At 37.5% G+C, this 21,183-nt stretch overlaps 1 protein-coding gene across 1 annotated transcript in view; it reads right to left on the reverse strand.

Annotated features, from left to right (window-relative positions):
- Positions 1–21,183, reverse strand: part of TUBB1 (tubulin beta 1 class VI) — a 481,315-nt gene that overhangs the window by 362,165 nt on the left and 97,967 nt on the right. The window lies entirely within an intron of this gene.

The following is a 21,183-nucleotide window of genomic DNA, read 5'->3' on the forward strand; positions in this document are numbered from 1 at the left end:
ATCATACCCATTTTGCCTGGAATTTACCTCCAATGTTTCTAATTTTCTGGAAGAGGTCTCTTGTCCTTCCTATTCTATTGTCTTCTTCCACTTCCGCGCATTGCTTGTTTAAAAATAATTCCTTATCTCTTCTGGCTAACCTCTGGAATTTTGCATTTAATTGGGCATATCTCCCCCTATCACTGTTGCCTTTTGCTTTCCTTCTTTCTTGGGCTACTTCTAGTGTCTCAGCAGACAGCCATTTTGCCTTCTTGGTTTTCTCTTTCTTTGGGATGTATTTTGTTGCCGCCTCCTGAATAATGCTGGCAACTTCTGTCCATAGTTCTTCCGGGACCCTATCTACTAAGTCCAGTCCCTTAAATCTATTCTTCACCTCCACTGCATATTCCTTAGGAATATTAGTGAGCTCATATCTAGTTGATCTGTGGGTCTTCCCTAATCTCTTGAGTCTGATCCTAAATTGTGCAAGAAGAAGTTCGTGATCTGAACTACAGTCAGCTCCAGGCCTTGTTTTTACCGACTGTACAGATGTCCGCCACCTTTGGCTGCAAAGGATGTAGTCAATCTGATTTCGGTGATGTCCATCTGGTGAAGTCCATGTATAAAGCCGTCTCTTAGGTTGTTGGAAGAGAGTGTTTATTATGCAGAGTGAATTGTCTTGGCAAAATTCTATCAGCCTATGTCCTGCTTCATTTTGTTCTCCCAGGCCATACTTACCTGTAATTCGAGGTGTCATTTGACTTCCCACCTTAGCATTCCAGTCTCCTGTGATGAAAATAACATCTCTTTTAGGCGTGTTGTCCAGTACGTGCTGCAGATCCTCATAGAACTGCTCTACTTCAGCTTCTTCAGCATTTGTGGTTGGGGCGTATATTTGGATCACTGTGATGTTAGATGGCTTGCCCTGAATTCGAACTGAGATCATTCTGTCGTTTTTTTGGGTTGTATCCAAGCACTGCTTTAGCCACTTTACTATTAATTATGAAGGCTACTCCATTTCTTCTCTGGTCCTCTTGTCCACAGTAGTAGATCTGGTGGTCATTTGATGTGAAGTGGCCCATTCCAGTCCATTTCAGTTCACTGACGCCCAGAATGTCTATCTTTAATCTTGACATCTCACCAATAACCACAGCCAATTTGCCCTGGCTCATAGATCTTACATTCCAGGTTCAAATGGTGTGTTGATCCTTAGAACATCGGATTCGCCGTTCACCACCAGCACCGTCGGCCGCTAGCCGTCCTTTCGGCTTTGAGCTAGCTGCGTCATCACGTCTGGGGCTAGTTGAACTCATCCTCTGTTCCTCCCCAATAGCATTTTGACCATCTTCCGACCTGGGGGTCTCATCTTCCGATGGTATACCGATATATCTCTGGTTGTACTGATCCATTTAGTTTTCACGGCAAGAATACTGGGGTGGGTTGCCGTTACCTTCCCCAGGGATCACATTTAGTCTGACCTCTCTGTCATGACCTTCCCGTCTTGGGTGGCCCTTCACGGTTTAGCTCATGGCATCATTGAGGTGCTCAAGCTCCAGCACCACGACAAGGTAACGATCCTTTGCTGAAGATGAAATTTGCTAGCTAACTAAAAATGTCAGTATACATTAAAAAAAACTCAGTGGATAAAACATGTAGATTTAGCATATGCTTCAAAACATTGGCTTATACTGCTGCTGCATACATTCTCAAAATAATGTTATATATACTGTACGCTTGAAAAGGACATCATGTTTGGCAAAGTCAAGGGCCAGAGGAAAAGAGGAAGACCTACAATGCGATGTATTGATACAATTACAGCAACAATGGATGCAAACACTGGAACAGTCAGGCATATGGCGCAAGACCAAACAGCATTTCATTCTGTTATACATAGGGTCGCCATGTGTCATAAACAACTCAACGGCAACTAACAACAACAATGTATATTTTATGCATAATACCTATGTCATTTAACAGATACAGATGAGACAGTATATAGTTTCATCTTGAATATTTTCTTTCAACTAGGAACATTGTCCATAAGGCCTATATTGATTCTTTCTCTCTTATATATCTATTTCTTATCTGGTTTTTACCATTACAGTTTCAACAAAGGGTTTGGGGCAATCTAGGTCTCATGTATGGCAATCTGTGTCCCAGTCATCACTGTTATGGTGGAATATTCTATATTATGTCATGGTGTCCAAAGTTCTGCACAGTTTGTTGTAAATAAACTAGTTAAATTGTTACTGCAATGTCAGTATGGTCTTTTTACAAACTCTTTTTTAAAATTAAATCTTTATGAAATTTATATAAAGCATTTATATGTCATTCTTCAGTTGGAAAGTTCACGTCAATAAAAAGAAAACACTTTCGCCCAAAGCTTACAATCTAAACTATGAAAGGAAAGGGAGGGAAAGACGGGCCATAGAATGAAAACTAACACTCTCAGCTGCCAATCAGCTGTAATTTCATCATGAAAAAAGAAGCTGAGTTTTCTAGATTTCCACTCATTTAAGTCTAGTACAGTAAGTGCTGCCACCAAATTATTTGACAAAGTATCAAATAAAAATAAATTAAACTTATTTAAGAATAAATATAAGAATGCTACACCTGTATTTAATTCATTCCAATAATCATGTAATGTAATCATGTAATGACCATATAATAATACATAATAATAATTGATAATCATATTGAAGGACACTCCCTCCTTAAGAAGCCTTCCTTGGATGCAACCATCCTTGATAATTAACATCCTGTCTTTATTCTTCTTTATTAGGAGTTCTTAAGACCATGGTCGCTGGGCAATTACAAAGCCCCCTAGAAGATTACCTGGGCCTGTTTCAATCAAGGTTCAGGTCAGAGATAGCATTGGTTGCTCTTGATGTTGGAACCTGGATGGAGGTAGTACACTTCTGTACAGCCTTTGATTCTATTAACCATGATACCCTTTTAGATCATTTGCATGGAGGCACTGTCCTACAGTGGTTCTGCTGCTTTCTTCATGGACAGCTCCAGTCAGTGATTCTTGGGGATAAACAGATTGATTGGGCAGCCACTCTCCTGCAGAGTTTTAAAAATAATTTTTAAATAGTGAGATTCAAACACCTACAACACTATCCAAAAATACAGTAGTGATTATTAAATGTTTAAAAGCCCTGCATACATTAGAGTGATTAAAATAAACGTAACAAAATAGAGGGGAAAAAAACCTTAATTATATCATTTCCATACAGTATCCATTTAGTATCTATAGTAGATTAAGTCAATCTTTAAAGTTTGTCATTATTTAGCCCATATAGTAATATTGTCATGTTCATCGTTTCAATGTGTTTGTACATCGTAACGGTTCGCATGCCAGAGCGTTGATGCGCGTTCCTGGCTGGGAGGGAGCTGCTGATAAACCTTATACCGAAAGCTGTATCTCACTGTGCCAAGCAGGAATGCGTTTGGGTTATCTTTTTAATGTCAAGGTCTTTTTGCCCGTTGATCAGCAGAACTCGTTAGGAGCACCTGGGAATGTGGATTTGGAATGATTGAGGGGTGGGTGGGACTCTGTTTGTAACGGGGCTATTTAGTTTGACTTTAGGTGCGCTTTTCTCATTCTCAGCTTTCTTTCTGTTTTCACTCCGTTCTTAATAAAATCAGAACTTAAACTTTGATTTTGAGTCTGAGTACTTTATTGGGAAAGGCATGCATTATATAAAGCTGAGAAACCTTTTAAAGAAATACCTCGCTAGTCTCTACCAAGACATTTTTTCTTGCGAAAGTAGTAGTTAGCGATGGCAGAATCGTGACAGAAGTCCACGGGGTTTGGGGAGGCGACCAGACAGCTCGAGTCGGCATTTCCAAGCCGAGACCCGAGACACCTCCCATCCCACCTCGCACGCTACCCGAGAGAGTCCAGCTCCAGCCCAGAGTTGGGGGAACCGATGGAAGGGGGGGAGACGGAACAGCCCAGAACGACTGGTTCCCCTCCCCCGGAGATGATGTGGGATACGATGGGAGACCCCAGGCCAGGGACGTCTCACACCTCGTGGAGACTCTGGTACCCCGACTCCCGAAAGGGAGTCTACCACAGTGACGGCGAGACGACAACCAGAGGCCCCGAGGCTGGACGAGTCAATCACGCCTGAGAGGGTAAGAGTCATCGAATCGAAAATCGAATCTATTGAATACATGTTGAGATCAATTTCGTCAGCTGTGGGGGCCCCGGTGAGAGGCGATGGGAGTCCAGGTGCCAATCTACCCCCCAACATCCCCCCTTCCCCGCCGCAGGCACCCAGAGGGCGCGGACGGCAGCGAGGTCCAGCGCAGTTCATCCCCGGCGCAGCGTGGTCCAACACCGGCATCAGGGGGGACACCTGTTCGTCCAGCGGTCAGATCTGCACCAGCCGGGGGGGTCACCAAAGACTTTCCCGTTAAATTTGACAGTGACCCTACAAAGTTGTCCTTCCTCACCAATGCCACGAGCTACATGGAGCAATTTGAACATTGCTTTACATCTGAAAAGGCGAAAATCACGGCAGTAGCCACGAAGCTTAAGGGCAGAGCTGCCGACTGGTATGTACAGTTAACTGAGGCAAAAGTCCCGGCGCTTGGTGCTTTTGACACTTTTTTGACCGCCTTGAGACGATACTTTGAGGATCCCCTTGCTAAGGCTAGGGCTAAGGAGGCTCTGAAGGAGCTCGTTCAGGGGCAAAAGGTAGTTGCTGACTATGCCCTGGAATTCAAAGTATTGGCGGGAAAGGTACCTGAATGGTCAGAGGCTACCTTGGTGGACAGATTTAAGGACGGTCTCAATAGAGAGGTGTTGAAGTGGGCGCTGGGCAGAGATGATCCGGAGTCACTTCATGATTGGATCTGCCTTGCCGGTAAGGTTTTACATGCCCAGCGTACCTACATGCAGGCCAGAAGGGGCGACAAGCCTCCCTCAGGGGGAAAGGGCCCACGACAGGGATCCGCCGCGGTGTGGGATGATGAGAAGCAGCGCCGATTTGCCCGTGGGCAATGCATCAAACTTTGATTTTGAGTCTGAGTACTTTATTGGGAAAGGCATTCATTACAAATATACTACATCTTTTCATTTTTAGAATATATAGATTTAATGTATTATCCCTTATTTGGCCCAAGTATTCTACTAAAACCTCTTCCCCAGTATCTTAAATTTGAATTATTCCACAGCATCAATTTCTCATAAGATTCTGGATCAAAATGTTGCTGCTTACCTATTAATAATTAATTAAGTCTATCAGCTTCCAACACTGGAAATGAAGATCCCTGTTTACTATAATTGACACTAAAATTAGCCAAGATTTCAGAAGTGTTACACACTTATCCCTAAATAGGGCAAAGAGGGTGATATTCAGAAAAGTACAGAAGGTAAAATAAAAGCCCTGTAGTAAAGTTTAAAAAAAAGGATAGGTTAAAGGTTAAAGCTGCCTTCATAAGGCAACTTCCATTTGGTCAAAGATATTTGAGGGTTTGGGGCCTGCCATAAACATTTTCTCATTAATTTGTCTAATAGGGATTAACATTGGATTCCCTCTTAATATATTCATTAGTCTTGATATTGTATTTATTTTATATTAATCTTGCCGAACAGACTCAATGGACATTTTAACCATGAAGTTATATCTAATGAAATCACACCTGTACTCTTAGACATATTTAATTCCACATACTGGAATATGTTTCAAGAAAAATATAAACATAGGTAGTTTATAGTTTGTAAAGATTGTAAATTTCTCTTTTTCTTGCAGTCATTTGTAGATAGTATAGATCACAAATGAGAGCCTAACCAGAGTATAAACTATACTGCTGTACAAATTCAAGTATTTAGTAATCTGTATTTAGTAATGACCCTAAATAAGGCCTATCTAAAATAGCCTTATCATCAATACATAAAAACTATTTGTATTCAGTATCAAGTGCCATCATATCCTTAATATCTTGGGATTATATAACAAGAGAAGCTAATGATTCAAGAATAAAGATACCAAATTGGAATCTAATGAATAAAAGATGGTAGAAACCCTTATCATCTTAGAGCATACTTCAAAAATTCAATTTGCATGATAACAAAGACCTTTTCAGCATCTAATGAGATTAGGACAACCAAGTCTAATTTATCTGCTGCAATGTCCAAAATATCAATTATTAGATGAATATTATCTTGTCTTGCCTATTTTTTATAAACCCAGAGTGAGATATGTCAATTATAGATGGTATTACGTTCTGTAACCTCCTGGCTAATGTTGCAGTTAATATTTTAGTATCTATGTTAAGCAAAAGTATTGGTCTATAATTTGTATGTCTGGTACAGTATTTCTCAGGCTTTAATATTACTATAATATAGGCCTCATAAATCAACAGAGGGAACATTTATTCTTTCTAAATGATTCATTATAAACCTCTAATGATTTAAATGCCAAGTCTGTAAAAATTCTATACTATTCAACTAGAAATCCATCAAGTCCAGGGGCTTTCCCCAATTTCATAGATTGAATTGTCTCTTGGATTTGTCATTATCAGCTGCTGTGCCAGATTTTTTTTTTTTTAAATCTTCCTGAGAGATATCTTCCATTTCAATATTTTCCCCCCAAATAATAATTTGCTGTTCAGTTACAAATGTCTCCAGTTTATGTAGCTAACTGGGAATGTAAAGATTCTGTCTCAGTAGATAACTAACTGTTGTTACGTCAAATTTCAAATACGAATTGTTTTTGTTGTTTCAACCAGTGAGTTAACAACCTTCCAGCTTTCTCTCCTGATTTCCAATAGCTCTAATTAATGCATTTCAAAGAACGTTCAAATTGTTCTGATTGTAGTAGCCTCCATGCTGGATATAATTAGCATAAGATAAAAGTGAGTCTTCAGCCATCTTTTCAAACTGTACAAGGATTAAATCTCTATTTTTGGCTGAAGCGATGGCCATAGCACACCCAAAAATAAAAGCTTTAAACTTACTCCAAAAGATTAAAGTATTAGTAGAACCTTTATTTGAAAAAAACTCTTTCTTAATATATTCCACAAAACAAGAATCTCTTATGATGGAATTATTCATGAGAGATGGAATTATTTAGATACTGTCTAGAATTATCTCATTTATAATTTTTAAATTCACAGTGAGAGTCACTGGAGTATGGTCTGAGATTGCAATTGGGCCAATTGAGGAGAATCCACCAGAGGAGGAGAAATTTTTAAAAATATAGTCTAAAGCAGTTTTGATGTGCATGAGAAAAACATATTCTCTACATTTCTCAAAGTCACTTTCCAAACTTTACAATTATATCATACTGTAGTAAGCTTAATACACAGCAAATACAGTACATAAAGAATATTCAAGAGATGAATATGGATCTAAAGTTTTTTTAAAAATAAATATAATGCAAAAATATGTGCTCATACCCCAACTGTACTAACACTAAAGAGAATCCACTTCATTTTAAGCCTGTAGTTTAATTACTACCTCCACCCATCCAACCCTCTGGACCCTGGGAATAAAATACATTAAAAAAAGTTTATATACTCGTATAGTAGTAATGAATGTCAAAGGAAAGAAAAAACAGCTTGTTATCCCCAGATAAGCACAGAGCTTCAAAAAATTCCACACGAGTGGATGGGCTTGTACATTTTTTTATCTTTTTCCAAGAGAAAGACAGAAAATTGATGGATACCAAAAATACAGCTGATGTACATATCAAAGCCTCTTCTTAACATTTAAACTTGCAAAGAATGTCTTGATAAATCATTATTTTACTTGCATGGTAGTTCACTAGTTTGAAAGTTATAGAACCTGGTGCTGGACTTCAGAAACTTGACAATTATAGGGGCAGATCTCTACGAAGGGTGGCCTCTTGCTCTTAACCTGTAAACATCCAATATCTCAATTTTAAAATCAGCTGGCAATGAGATGATTTCCTGGATACATTCCAGGAAAGGTTCTGCTGCTCTATATCCAAAGATAGATTCATTATTTTTCAGTTGTTTCTGCTGAGTTGCCCTTGAACCTTAAGTAATTCAACTTATTATAAATCTATAGAAGTTACTACAAAAGTATATCATGAAATTGTTCCTTTTCTTCTATAGTTTTAATTTTGGTTTCATGGGAAATAGCAATAATTATGTTCAATGCTTCCAAATCTTTGTCAAATTTAATTGCTTGGGCTTTCATAGTTTTAAGTTCTCTATGGATATCCCATATATGCACCTTTCCAAACTCTGGAAAATCTACAGTCAATCTGTTTAGACACTGACTGAAGTTTCACCATTAATTCAAAGGCTGTTATTTCTTCTCTCTGGGACAGGAGTACATCTGGGGTTAATAATACTCTATGGGGTCGCCATGGGTCGTGGATGACTTGACAGCAGCTAACAACAACAGCCTGGCAGAATCTTGGGAAGCAGCGCATAACCTCATTCAGCTTTCCTTCCTCTCCATTATCTAGAGTGGAACTCTTTGCTCAAAATGACTGAGGGAGAGCTGTCTTCCTCATTTTATAAGCTATATTATTGAAATAATGTTATATAAAAGTTGTCAATGCAAGCAATGGAAGTTTGGGGATTAATCACACAACATTCAGTAATCTATATGAGCAGTTTCGTCCACAAGGTCCAAGTGAAGTGAAGGAGGGCAATCATCAAAACCAGAAGTCAATAACAGCATCCATGGGTACCATGCTGCAACCCACAAGACATAATCCTATGTAATTGGTATAAATCAGTCTGTGTGTAGACAAGCCAAGAGATAATCTTGTGCTTAAACCACTTTGTTTAACACTCAAGCCTGCCGTCACAGCAACTGGTATGTAAATACAGGCTCTAGGATGTGTAGGACACAACTGAAAGCAGATTTAGAATGAGATCTTCTCCCAGTTAAAGATAATATAAATTTCTCTCTGTTAAAAAAAAAAAAACCTAGTGAGAGTTCTTAACTCTAAAACTTATCAAGATCGTTAACAATTCCACACAAATATTCCTAATTCAATGCTGTCCCTGGAATATCTCACTATTCAGATCAGTATGTTACAGAACTATTACATTTCCTAATGGCCTAAGATATATCTGCTCTACTCTTAAGTTGCACAAAGCTTTCAGCTTGCTGGTATGCCATCTTTGGTATTACAGAGACTGGAAACTCTACATACCATATTCAATCCAAAGATATTACATTCTTTAAAATACATATTCAGAGGCTACTTTTTCACTGTTCAAGCTAGAAGACATATTCATTGAGGCCATAGAGTGTACTTTGGGAGGCATGGGGGAAAGAAGAAAACAGGAACTCAAACTTTATTGCCCTTTCACTCCTAAGAGGATTTTTATCTGCTGCTTATTTAAAAACATGGCCAGAGGCCATAGATAGTCCAGTTCCTAAAATATATTGGTTTTTTCAGAAAGTAATTGAGACGTTTGAAATTGTATTTCCACATTGTTAAAGTGAGCAATAAACTCCTTCCACCTCTCAGATCCTTATTTTATGGTGAAGGATAATACTTTTTACTTGGCAAAATACTTTAAAAATGAAAATATAGTAAGTTAAAGCAGATTATTAAAGTATATATTCTGCAAAGTATAATCTCCCAGATTAGCCCAACCAACAGTATTACTATTGTGATAACTGTTGCCTGCTATGCCACCCATTATTTAAATTAAGATGAATACAGTAAAATATCACAAAATTAAAATGACCATTCTGTTCACAAATATGGCACTTCTTAGAACTGAAAGAATTTACATGGTGGAATTTTTAACTCGTATAAAACAGAAATTTCCATCTCAAGAATAACAGTTCAGCAATCTTGGTTTTTCACTAAACAACAAATGATAGTAGAACAATACAAAGCTCCCAATTATCTTATGTTTCAGTCACTTATGTCCTTGCGACCCAATAAATATTCAGAGTCTTAGAGTTACCAACTTAAGCCAATCTAAAATTGCTTCCGTTCTGTGGACAAAGTAATATCATAGTGGTGCTCACACAAAGCACAAGGCCATATGTGCTATTACTCAGTCCATCTGCTTTACTGGCATGCTTACCTTAACCTTAAATAACTCAGGCAAAGTTCTCTTTCCAATACTTCGCTTTTGCTCCCTTGCCCACTGAAAGTGGATTAATCACATTTGCAGCTTCTTGGGAAAAGGATGGATGTCTTTTCTCTTCCATGAACCCCCACGCGGCTTCAACCATTGTCTAAGAAGGAATGGAATGAAATAACGCATCAGGAAGTTTTACTAACAGAAGTGAGAGATTTGTTTCCACTGTTATCCTGCAGCTATACAAGCAGAACAGGTAGTCCTCGGGTTATGATAGCAATTGGGACCAGGACTGCTGTGGCTAAGCGATGCGGTCGTAAAGTGCAATGTCACATGATTGCATTGCTTAGCAAGAGCAATCCAGGAAGGCCCGGTTGCTATCCTGAGGCCTGGGCTTCCCAGGGGACCAGTTAGAACTTGAGATTATTATTGCTGTTAACATTTATTCTCTCTTATGTTTTTAAATTTTTTTAATAATGAGTTTTTAATAAACAGTATGTTTTCTGTTTATGACTTTGCTGTACACTGCCCACAATCACTTTTCATGAGATGGGCGGCCACATAAATTTGATATATAAATAGACGCACGGGTCGTTAAGTGGGAAGCTGCGGATTTAAAAAATTATTTCAAATTTGGACAGCTTCACATTAAAGAGGTAAGTTTCATTCTGTATTTTTAGTTCAAGAACATTGTTAATGCATATATTCAGGCCTGCACATGAAACAAATATAGTTACTTTGTAACTTCTGGCCTATATTTGAGCCTGAATGTGCAGGGGTTCCCCAAGGCCTGAAAAATATTTCAAGGGTTCCTCCAAGTTCTAAAGGTTGAGAAAGGCTGGTCTAGATAATCCACTTCCTCTGGGGCCCTCTGAATTTGCAGCCTGGCCATCTTCTCAACAATCTTCTCCCCAAAGAGAATGTTAAAGACAGATTATAAAAATTATTCAATACTGTTGGGTTCAGAAATAGCTTCTTGAGGAGAGGGGTGCACCACTGCCTCCTTGAAGGTCACTCAAGGATTAATTTTTATGAATCTTTAGCCATCTGGATTTTATTACATTTTATTTTTTATTGTCTATTTATATTCATTTTTATTGTATTTATAATGGTATTGAATTTTAAACTTTCCTTTTCTTGTAAACTGCCCAGAGTCCCTCCTTTGGGGGGAGATGGGTGGTGATAAAATTTGATAAATAAATAAATAAATTCACCAGATCCTGGGCCCAACTGCATATCACCTCCTGGGAAGCCTTAACCAGGCAAAAAGGATATAGATCAAATATGCATCCAAATTTACAGCTCCAAGAACTCTGTCCAATTACAGACTCAAACTCTTTCCAGATAATAGGGCAAGGCTCTGCCTCAATGAGTTTCACAGGACCCACCCAACCAGAATGTAGCTCAGAATGTTTCCAAGCTATTTTATCCATCAGATGCCTAGAATAATCCTCTCAGCAGCCTTGCAGATATTGTGACCCTTCCCTACCCACCAGGAATCAGGTCACTCTAAATAGAGTGGTTGGCAATCATAGATGTAATAAGAACAGAAAAAAAATGCTCCTCTTATTGACCCATTGTAGTCCTTAATAAGGGCTCTTACACATATTTAGTTGGACACATTTTTCATCTTACTCCAACAGTGTTCTGGGCATCTTTTCTGTAGCTTCATCTCTGAGAGCTCCTCAAACCAGGTAAGGTCAAGGATCAACAAAGAAAGACTGAATTCTGATTCAAGACCCTCATTGCACACTCATTCTAAATTAAGACTAAAACTTCAGTTGAACTGCCCATCAGAACTTCAGGAAAACCTCCAAGCTCCTTCTGAAATTGGGTCCCATTAAGCGCCTGGGGCAGATTGATCTAAAAGACTTTGAGCTAAAAACCAGATCTAGGTGTGACCACCTGTGTGCATTAGGCCCTCAGTGATCTGGTCTGCAGTGGCCATGGTAATCATGAACTCCTAATCTGCTTCAGACTCTATGCCACAGGAAAGTAAGTTAGTTTCCTAGCACCACCACAAACTCTGCAGCAGTCAAGCAATTCACTCTTCTGCATCAAATTGTCTTAAACCAAAGTTGTTCTTTTTCAAATATAGCCATCCACTGTACATTCATTAAAATACATACTTTCAACACTTATTAAATTACTTTTCCTATAGAAGTTTTTCTCATGAAAAGTATTTTTTCATTATCTTCTTTTTGAATAATTTGATGTTTTCCTTGCAAATGCTGAAAGGGGGAGGTTGCTTAAAAACACTAATTCTTAGGGTAAAGATACAAGTGTAACAGACCAGGATTCTACTTTCTGTATCTGACCATTTCTGACTCTTCCCTATTGGATCTTTTTAATAAACGCCAAATAAATAGAAATTGGAGTTGCTGTAGAGCTTTTACTCAGCATGCGGAGTGGTCTTAATGGTGTGCTAAAATGCTGGATGTACAGATTTACCTGGTTCTTAAGGAGACAAAAAGGAAAGCATTGGAAATGAAGTCGGTCCTTTTCCAGAGATGCAACCATTATGCAGGGATGCTTGTGGGTTGGGCTAGAGTTTAACAACTGTTATAAATCATACAAGTAGTGCTGCATATCTACCTTCTAAATATGTGAGAAACAAGGTTTGCCATCTTGTTCCAACTCACAGGATTGGAGATGCAGAAGCCCTCCCACTGCAGTTGTCAGAACCTCTCTCAAACAAAAGAAGTTATTAAGGATCCACAAGCACTGACTTCCATTTGTAAGCTCCTGTATTCTCCTGCTGCTGCTTTTATCTTGATTAGGAGTGCTAAGAGTGCTCTTTTTGGAAGCACTCAAACTTACTTTACTGCAAGTAGCATTTACTTAGAGCTTTTACAATGCTCAAAATATTCTGTAAGGGTTTTACTCTACTATGCTGCAAATGAAAGCTGAGAGTAGTTTCTTTAAAACAAGCCAACAGTTATAGGTGTACGTATGTATGTTATGGAACAAATTAGCATACACTTGGCATGAATTAGCTAAATGTATTGAATTCATCACCATTACAGAACAAGGAAGCATTTTTTCTTTGTCTGCAGATGACATATGGCACTTCTATCAAACTAAAACTAAATCTGATGAAATGTAGACAAGGTTTTGCTTTCTGCATACTCATCTGAATATAATTAAGATGTTTGTATTAATGTTTAAAGTCTATATACTACAAGATTAATTACTAAGAAACTTTTGCATTGGATTTATTACTTTCATTCATCTTCAGTATTTCCCACATAAAAACAGGTAATGAATTCTACAATATCTTCCAAATGCAAATGTTTTGCAAAAGTAAAACAATAAGCTCTATTTAACACAACTGTACCTAAAAAGAGACAAGGGCTGGAGGTAATCCTTCTCTGTAGTAGATCCAATACAGTGGAACACCTTGCCCCCAAAGGTATCTCTGGCACCCTCCCTACTGGTCTTCCATCAGGCCGTTAAAATTATTCTTTCTGAATGAGTGGTTATGGGTTGACTTACAGTACATGTGAGATCTTGACTGGGTGGCCAAATTTCTTTCTCCTGTATGTTCTGATTATTCATTTTTATAAACTGTCAGGAGTTATTGGAAAAGGGTGATATAGAAGAAAGGGTAAATAAATAAATCTCAGTAAATATGTTTACCCTGCATGCATTTGAAGTATGTGTCAAGCCCCTTACGGCAACTCACAACCAAGAAAGCAAGATTCTCACAAAGATTCTAAGAAGGCAGGTTAGAAAAAAAAGGAATTAGACTACCAAATCTTGAAACTGAATCTTTGTACCTTGGTCCTTATTTATCAGTGAGTATATTAAAGTAGGCCTCTCTATTGCATTTGGTCCTCTTCCTGAGTCTTGGTTTAATGGGGAGGATACTAATAGCATATCTGATACTACAAAAAATGCCCATCTGTTCTTGTTCTGCAGCATTTTAGAAGTCCATTTTTGTTCTGAGAATTCCATCATAGTATAGGGGGTGGTGGGAAGAGATGAGACATGCTTATATTATAGGAACTGCTTTATAATATGGGAGATAAAAGGTTTTGGATAAGGAAGTTTTCTGCTTCTATGTTTCTTTCAGAATTTCCTTAAAATTTCATAATTAATTAATTAATTGAATAAATAAATAAATCTTAAATAAGACTAAAACTAAAACTAGAGAATGAAAATAATTACTTTCAAATATAGGGGCTCTAAAATATTTTTTTAATATCTTTTTCATACTTCACTATTTAAAAAAAGGAGAAATTGACAGGGTTAAAGTAATAATTAATGGTGACTGAACTGCTGAAAACTGCACAGAATTTTCGTTGGGCAATATCTAAAGCACCATGGAAACTTGGAAACTGGAACCAAATAAGATGATCCATTTTTAAATGTCTTTAAGTAAAAAATTCAGAGAAACAGAAACTGGCCGTTATTTAGAATCAGTCAAATGTGGTTCACATCATTCTGTTTTCAAGGAACCCAGGAGCAATCTATATAGAAGATCATCCTATATGATATTCCCTAACAGATTTAAAACGAGCAGCTACAATGTACAATACTATACTGATCCATTTCAGCTATAGTTTTATGATCTGGTATGTCAATGACCTATCTCTATCAATGCCAGTTTAAGCACAGTGACACAAGGTGAATTTCCTTATATTGCAGGTTAAACCTCAGAGATCTTATTTTTTTAAAATAAGAAATCTTCTATGCAACAAGTTTTATTTAAGGTTATTGTATTATTTGAATAATGGTGAAAACTCAATTTTATTCAGCTTAATTTGTACCTTGAAAACCTTCCAAAGATTCTTGAGAAGGATCTCTATTAAAGGCAATCACTGGAAATAAAGAATAACTTTCCTACTCAGACAGCAAGTTTGATACAGTTATTTATTTATTTATGTTCTATCCCGCCTTTATTATTTTTATAAATAACTCAAGGTGGCAAACATACCTAATACTCTTCCCTCCTATTTTCCCCACAACAACCACCCTGTGAAGTGAGTTGGGCTGAGAGAAAGTGACTGGCCCAAGGTCACCCAGCCGGCTTTCATGCCTAAGGCGGGACTAGAACTCTCATACCACGCCTGATTGGCTCTTGGGCTGAGAGAGGGGGACTGGCCCAAGGTCACCCAGCCGGCTTTCAGGCCTAAGGCGGGACTAGAACTCTCATACCACGCCTGATTGGCTCTTGGGCTGAGAGAAGGGACTGGCCCAAGGTCACCCAGCCGGCTTTCAGGCCTAAGGTGGGACTAGAACTCTCAGGCTCCAGGTTTCCAGCCTGGTGCCTTCACCACTAGACTTGCTGCTCTTGTTAAATCTCTCCAAAACTATGATGAAATTCATTGAACTGCACAAATGCTTACATAACAGAAGAGAGTACAGTACATAAATCTATATCTGAAACATCTGTCTTCACTAGCAGTAAGTCTCCCTTTTCCTCTGTTTTCTTAAAGATCTTCTTCCTTATTAATGGCTGTCATTCAACCCTATGCGTTTGCAAATTACAAACTGAGGCAGGATTATCATCAACATAGCTCTAAAATGAAAGCCTATTTAACTAAAGGGATAGATTTATTTATCTATTGGATTTCTATCCTGCTTTGAAACTCAGAAGTCAACTTTCCTCAACATAATGTTCTCCAGGGGCACTGAACTGCAATGCCCATCATCAATCAACACCAACCATGTTAAACAGGATAATAAGCACTGTACTTGGAAAACACCTGGATAAAAGTTATCATAAAAGTTATCATAAAAAAAGTTATCGCATTATATACTACAAAATGGATTTAAGCAGAATACCGAAATAAACCTGAAGCATAAAGCCCCTATTTATCTATGTCTGGTTCTGAATCAGGTCAAATCCTAGCAGTTTCAGATTACTGAAAAATAACGAAAGGTTTTTAAACAAAGCATGTACATTCCATATAGAGCCACAGCCATGTCATCTACTGTACCTGATAAGCATTTCTACAACACATGTTCATGCTCCACACTTTTAGAAAGTCATATTTACACCTTGTTTATATGTTAAAAAAAAAGTGAGCACATGAACATGCTCTAGATCCCTATATAGTTGTGCAAGCATACTGCTAAAAGCTTCCATGTTAATATTTCAGGACAAGTCAATTGTTTCTTAAATTGTTATCCTCATGAATGACCTTTACAATATTAAGGAAATCTTCCCTCAGTACAGAATTTCTATCCCTCTCCTTCTGGAAACTGAAAATTAGTATCCCCTGACTTGTCAACTACAGGTTTTATAACATTTGTCTAATCTTATTTATTCACCTTGTTCATACGTAAGAGTTTTCAAATCGTGAATATTTCTTGTAAAGTCAAACAAGATGACTTTCCAGTATTAATGGAATTCTCTTATTCTCCTTTTTCAAGAGTTATCCCTGCTTAATATAACATTAGTAAAACTGAGAAACTAAGCTGTCAAGTAGCTCCATCTGTGAATCTAAGCACAGAACTTTTAATCTACTCTCAGTTACAGTCAGGTTTCACATTGGAAACTATGTGTAGTCATTAGTAAAGCAGGTGTGCATAGGAGGTCCCCTTCTGCCAGCAATCTTGTTATGGCAAAGATTAACAGATAATTGAATGAAACTCAGTTGTGGAGGCATAAAAATCATCACACATATCTTTTGCTATGGAAATACCACCTGCTGCAGTTACCAACTTCTTCTGGATGAACTTACTGCATTTGCAATTTTTTAAGTTTATCTGGAGAAATTCCTTCTATCAGTTACCATTTATAGCATAGAGGTTTATCACAGAATACTGCAGCTGCTGCAGAGTATTGAAATTTAACAATAGTAATCACTGATTGCCAACTTTACATAGTCCATTATGCTCACATGGAATATTTGGTTCTAGAGGTTTAGATTTTTAAACTGATGAGAGCTGAATAAACCTGAAATAATCTACATTACATTTTAAATGGCAACATACTTTGTTAATACCTTTGACATTCGAAATGGGACCATTTATAACATGCAGTTACAAATGCAAATTGAGTGCCAACTTTGTGCAGAATTCTGGACAAAATGCCAAATTCCTCTTCTGTTCAAAGAATTTAGATTTAAAAATGCAATTCTGGACTCATCAGTTCTATTTATTCCACTTGAACATAGACTCTTAGTGAATATCTGTACCCTTGGAACACCAAAGATGACAAGAAAGGTTAAAATCTCACAAAACAACAAGGATGTGAGACTTAATAACTGATACAAATAAGGATTTATAAATGCAGAGGAGCCCATTTAATATGGAGGATGCTTCCATAGGGACACCAGAAAGAAAACCAAAAGCACAAATAAGAATCATGACTACCTCAAGAATTACTGGCTCATGAATCTGTCTAGATGTTAACATGAAAAAAAATTCAAACATACCTGAAGTACACCAAATCATATTCAGATTTTTTCAGACTCTTGCATCCTTCATTTTTTGTAGATCCAATCCAAATGCTACAAAGTTTATAACTGTACTTCACACAAGTCTTTAGTCTCCTCACTTTATGTGTAACCTCAAACAGATTAAGCTACTGCTGCCCCAGCCCATGCTATTTATGAGTGCTGCATCCTTCTATCTTGGTTTTTATGCACTTGTGTTTTTATCAGTTGTCAAGGAAACACCAGATTTCTACTACTGCAGCTCTGTGTTTAGACAGTTATGGTAAAGACAACATCATTTAGAAATGTAGAGGTAACTCATCTAATTTGCCTGATAATTTGCCTCATCTAATTTGCCTGATCAGAATTTGTTGCTAGCATTGAAGCATCCAGCTTTTAAAAATATTTTCTTATTAAAATACGAGTTTAAATTTGCAGAACAGTTAAGCAAGCATTTTAATTTGTACGCTGTATTTGTATATAAGCATTATTACTCCTGATAAATGGATGACTTGTAACTGCTCATATGCTCCATGGCAGCCATTTTGTGAAAATTACCAGGATGTATTCTTAAAATTCCAAGTATTTTTAGCAGCCCCAAAAGACTTCTAACATTGGGCTTCACATGAGGAAACCAAGCTACTCCAATCCTCCCCACCACTACCACCCCAACAGCATTTACTGACTTTTTAAAGATTTGTCATTTGCCTGACAACATCTGCTTACACACTAACCAGAGAAACAAGGGGGGGGGAATCCTAGTTTGTTGCTTTATTGCAAAAATTATGGATAGAAAATGCAATGAGCCTTAAACCAAGCAAATAACCGTGAGTAAACCATGACTCATCATGCCAAGCCTTCTATTGGTAGAAGTCATAGACAAACAACTGGACTACTGCAACACGCTCTACATGGGGCTGCCCTTGAAGAGCATTCGGAAGCTTCAGCTGGTACAGAATGCAGCAGCATGGGTTGTAAATGGTGTCAGCTTTTCAGCACATGCAACACCACTGCTTTGGGGGCTGCACTGATTGCCAGTGTGTTTCTGGGTGCAATTCAAGGTGCCGGCTGTCACCTTTAAAGCCCTTCATGGCTTAGAACTGGGTTACCTGAGGGACCATCTTCTCCCAGTTGTTTCTATCCATCCAATCCAGTCCGGCAGGATGGGTATGCTCTGGGTCCTGTCAGCCAAGGGATGTCAGCTGGTGGGGGCCAGGAGACATAACTTTTCTGCCATAGCATCTATCCTCTGGAACATCCTCCCTCCTGAGATTAGGACAGCCCCGACCCTGTTGGCCTTTCAGAAGGCCTTGAAGACCTGACTATGTGCTCAGGCCTAGGGTCCTGAGTGTGTGAAAGGCCCCGTTTCCTGGCTATATTGACACCAACAGATTATAATATCTCTTGGCTGCTATTTGTATTTAATTTTTTTGTATTGTGTTTTAACTGTTTTGTTTTTATGATTGTTCGCCACCCAGAGTCACTGGTTTGAGATGGACAGCTATACAAACTGAACGAACAAACAAACAAATAAGCCTTTAAAAAAAATGCCCAAGGAACAGTGGGAAGGAGCCACCTTGCTGCAACTCAGTGCATTCACAACTAGTCTTATGTATGTTGCTGTATCATCTAAACATGGTCAGTGTGTGGGGTTATAGTGCTTAGGTTTTAATGGTTGTTTCAATGCTTGTACTCCTTCTTGAAATCTAAGTTATAGCAGAGGTTAATAATAAGTGAATAAATAACCTTGGCATAGGTTCCCAAGACATATTCTATTCTGTCAGGCTCTCTCTCGTTTTCCTATATTCTCTTGCTGCATTGTTATGAACTATGGTTACAAGAATTAACCTACTTACTACAGACACATTCTCTTGCCTTTATTCAGAAGATAAAAACCCAAGAGTAAATATCGTATCTCCCACATTCTGCACAATAGAATATTACACCCCACACTAACTAGATGTTAAATGTCACCAAATAAAATAAAATAAATAAAATATACTGTATATTCAACAATTTGACTTGTGTTAGTTTTCTAAAGCTTTTCTGAAAGCTTTAGTCTACTAACAAGAATTTCTAAGGTTATTTCACAGCTAGTAATTTAATTGTTACTCATTACATCAAACAAACAAAACATATAATCCAGGATTCTATTTCTTAAATGTCTGAAAAGGAGAAGAAGTCTCATTAAGTACCCAAACATATATTCTCCCTAAACTTGGAGACTGTGTATTACTTTTATGGCTGTGTATTACTCTTATGAATAGTAGCTCTGATAGATTTAATGGTCATTTTAAGCAACTGTGCTGTTGAAGATATTGAAGATCTAGCAGTCTGTACTCTAACAAATGTCTTGAGTTCTCCCTAACAGTTGCTGCAAAACTGAGGTATTATGACTGAATGCACTTCCTTGTATAGCAAAAAGTATTGTATTTCCTTGTGCACTCAGCTGTATAATGAAACAAGAACTGATGCTTTTCTAGTAGCTCTCCATACAACAGCCAGCTGCATTTTGTTAAAGAACAACATAACTGTTTTATACTTTGCATGCCAAATATACTTAAGAGAAATGAGGAAATAACAATCTTCTTCTGAGGGCATAATGCTTTTAATGCAACTACTTGGAAGAACTTAAATCTTATCCATAAGATTCATATGCCACATAATAATTTAACTGACCCTTATAACCCATGAGTATATTCAAATAGATTTGTTTTACTTAAAAAGTAAAATTTATTGCCACAAGAAGTTGTGGTCATGGCTACTAATTTGCTTATAGAAGCATCAGACAAATTAGTACAGGCTATGATTAAACTGTTATTAACAAATGTTCAGAAACAGTCCATGAGACAATTACCCAAAGGAAATATGAAGCATTTAGTCTAAATCAACAACTTACCAAGGAAAATAAGAACTCTTTGCACTGGAAATCAACCACATTTCTTTGATCTTCAAATAGTAGTTTAACACATTTTGAATATTTCTTCCCCAATCTCCCTTGACTGTGAGTTCTAAGTTTGCAAAAGTATGGGATTTCCCTGGAAACAAATATCACAAAAATCAATGGGATTTACTTTTGAGTAGGCACAGAGAGAATTAAGCATTATAATAATCTACTGTATTCCATTTTCCCAATTTACTCTACAAATATATTTCTATTTAAAAATATCTACATTTCGACATAAAACATTTTTTAAATGGCTTACAAATAAAGAAAACACAAACATAATAAGCTACCACAATTTAATTAAAAGAAAATGACTAAAAACCCATGGTAGATAAAATCAAACCAATTTTGAAATTACATAAACTAAATATAAAGCTTGGCTCCTAGTTATGCAAATCTAGTTTTCTTGACAGCAGTACAGAAGTTGTTTACCACTGCCTTCTTCTGTAATATTTTTCCACATTGCAATAGTTTAGAGCTTGGAATTTCCTAATGGTCTCTCATTCAACAGGTCTTATGTCACTTAGATGGTTTCAGCTTTGCTGAACATAAGCATGTTTAGTCAGTACTTGGAAGTTAACTCAACTGAGAATCCATTTTATACCACTTTCAGCTCTACTAACGACCACAAAAAACACTGGCAACACAAAAGTACCATAGCAATGAAATTTAAACATCTAATATTCTATCTTCCTGCCTCATCAGGGCCCCCCTTCAAAAATTACCTGTAAAAGTGCATCCTTTTGCCCAACTTGAACCTATACTATCAATATTCCTAAGAAACCAAAACAACAAAGTAGGTTATAAAATAAAATTTGGAAGGAAAAT

The sequence above is a fragment of the Candoia aspera genome, chromosome 3 (assembly GCF_035149785.1).
Source record: "Candoia aspera isolate rCanAsp1 chromosome 3, rCanAsp1.hap2, whole genome shotgun sequence".
Classification (NCBI taxonomy): domain Eukaryota; kingdom Metazoa; phylum Chordata; class Lepidosauria; order Squamata; family Boidae; genus Candoia; species Candoia aspera.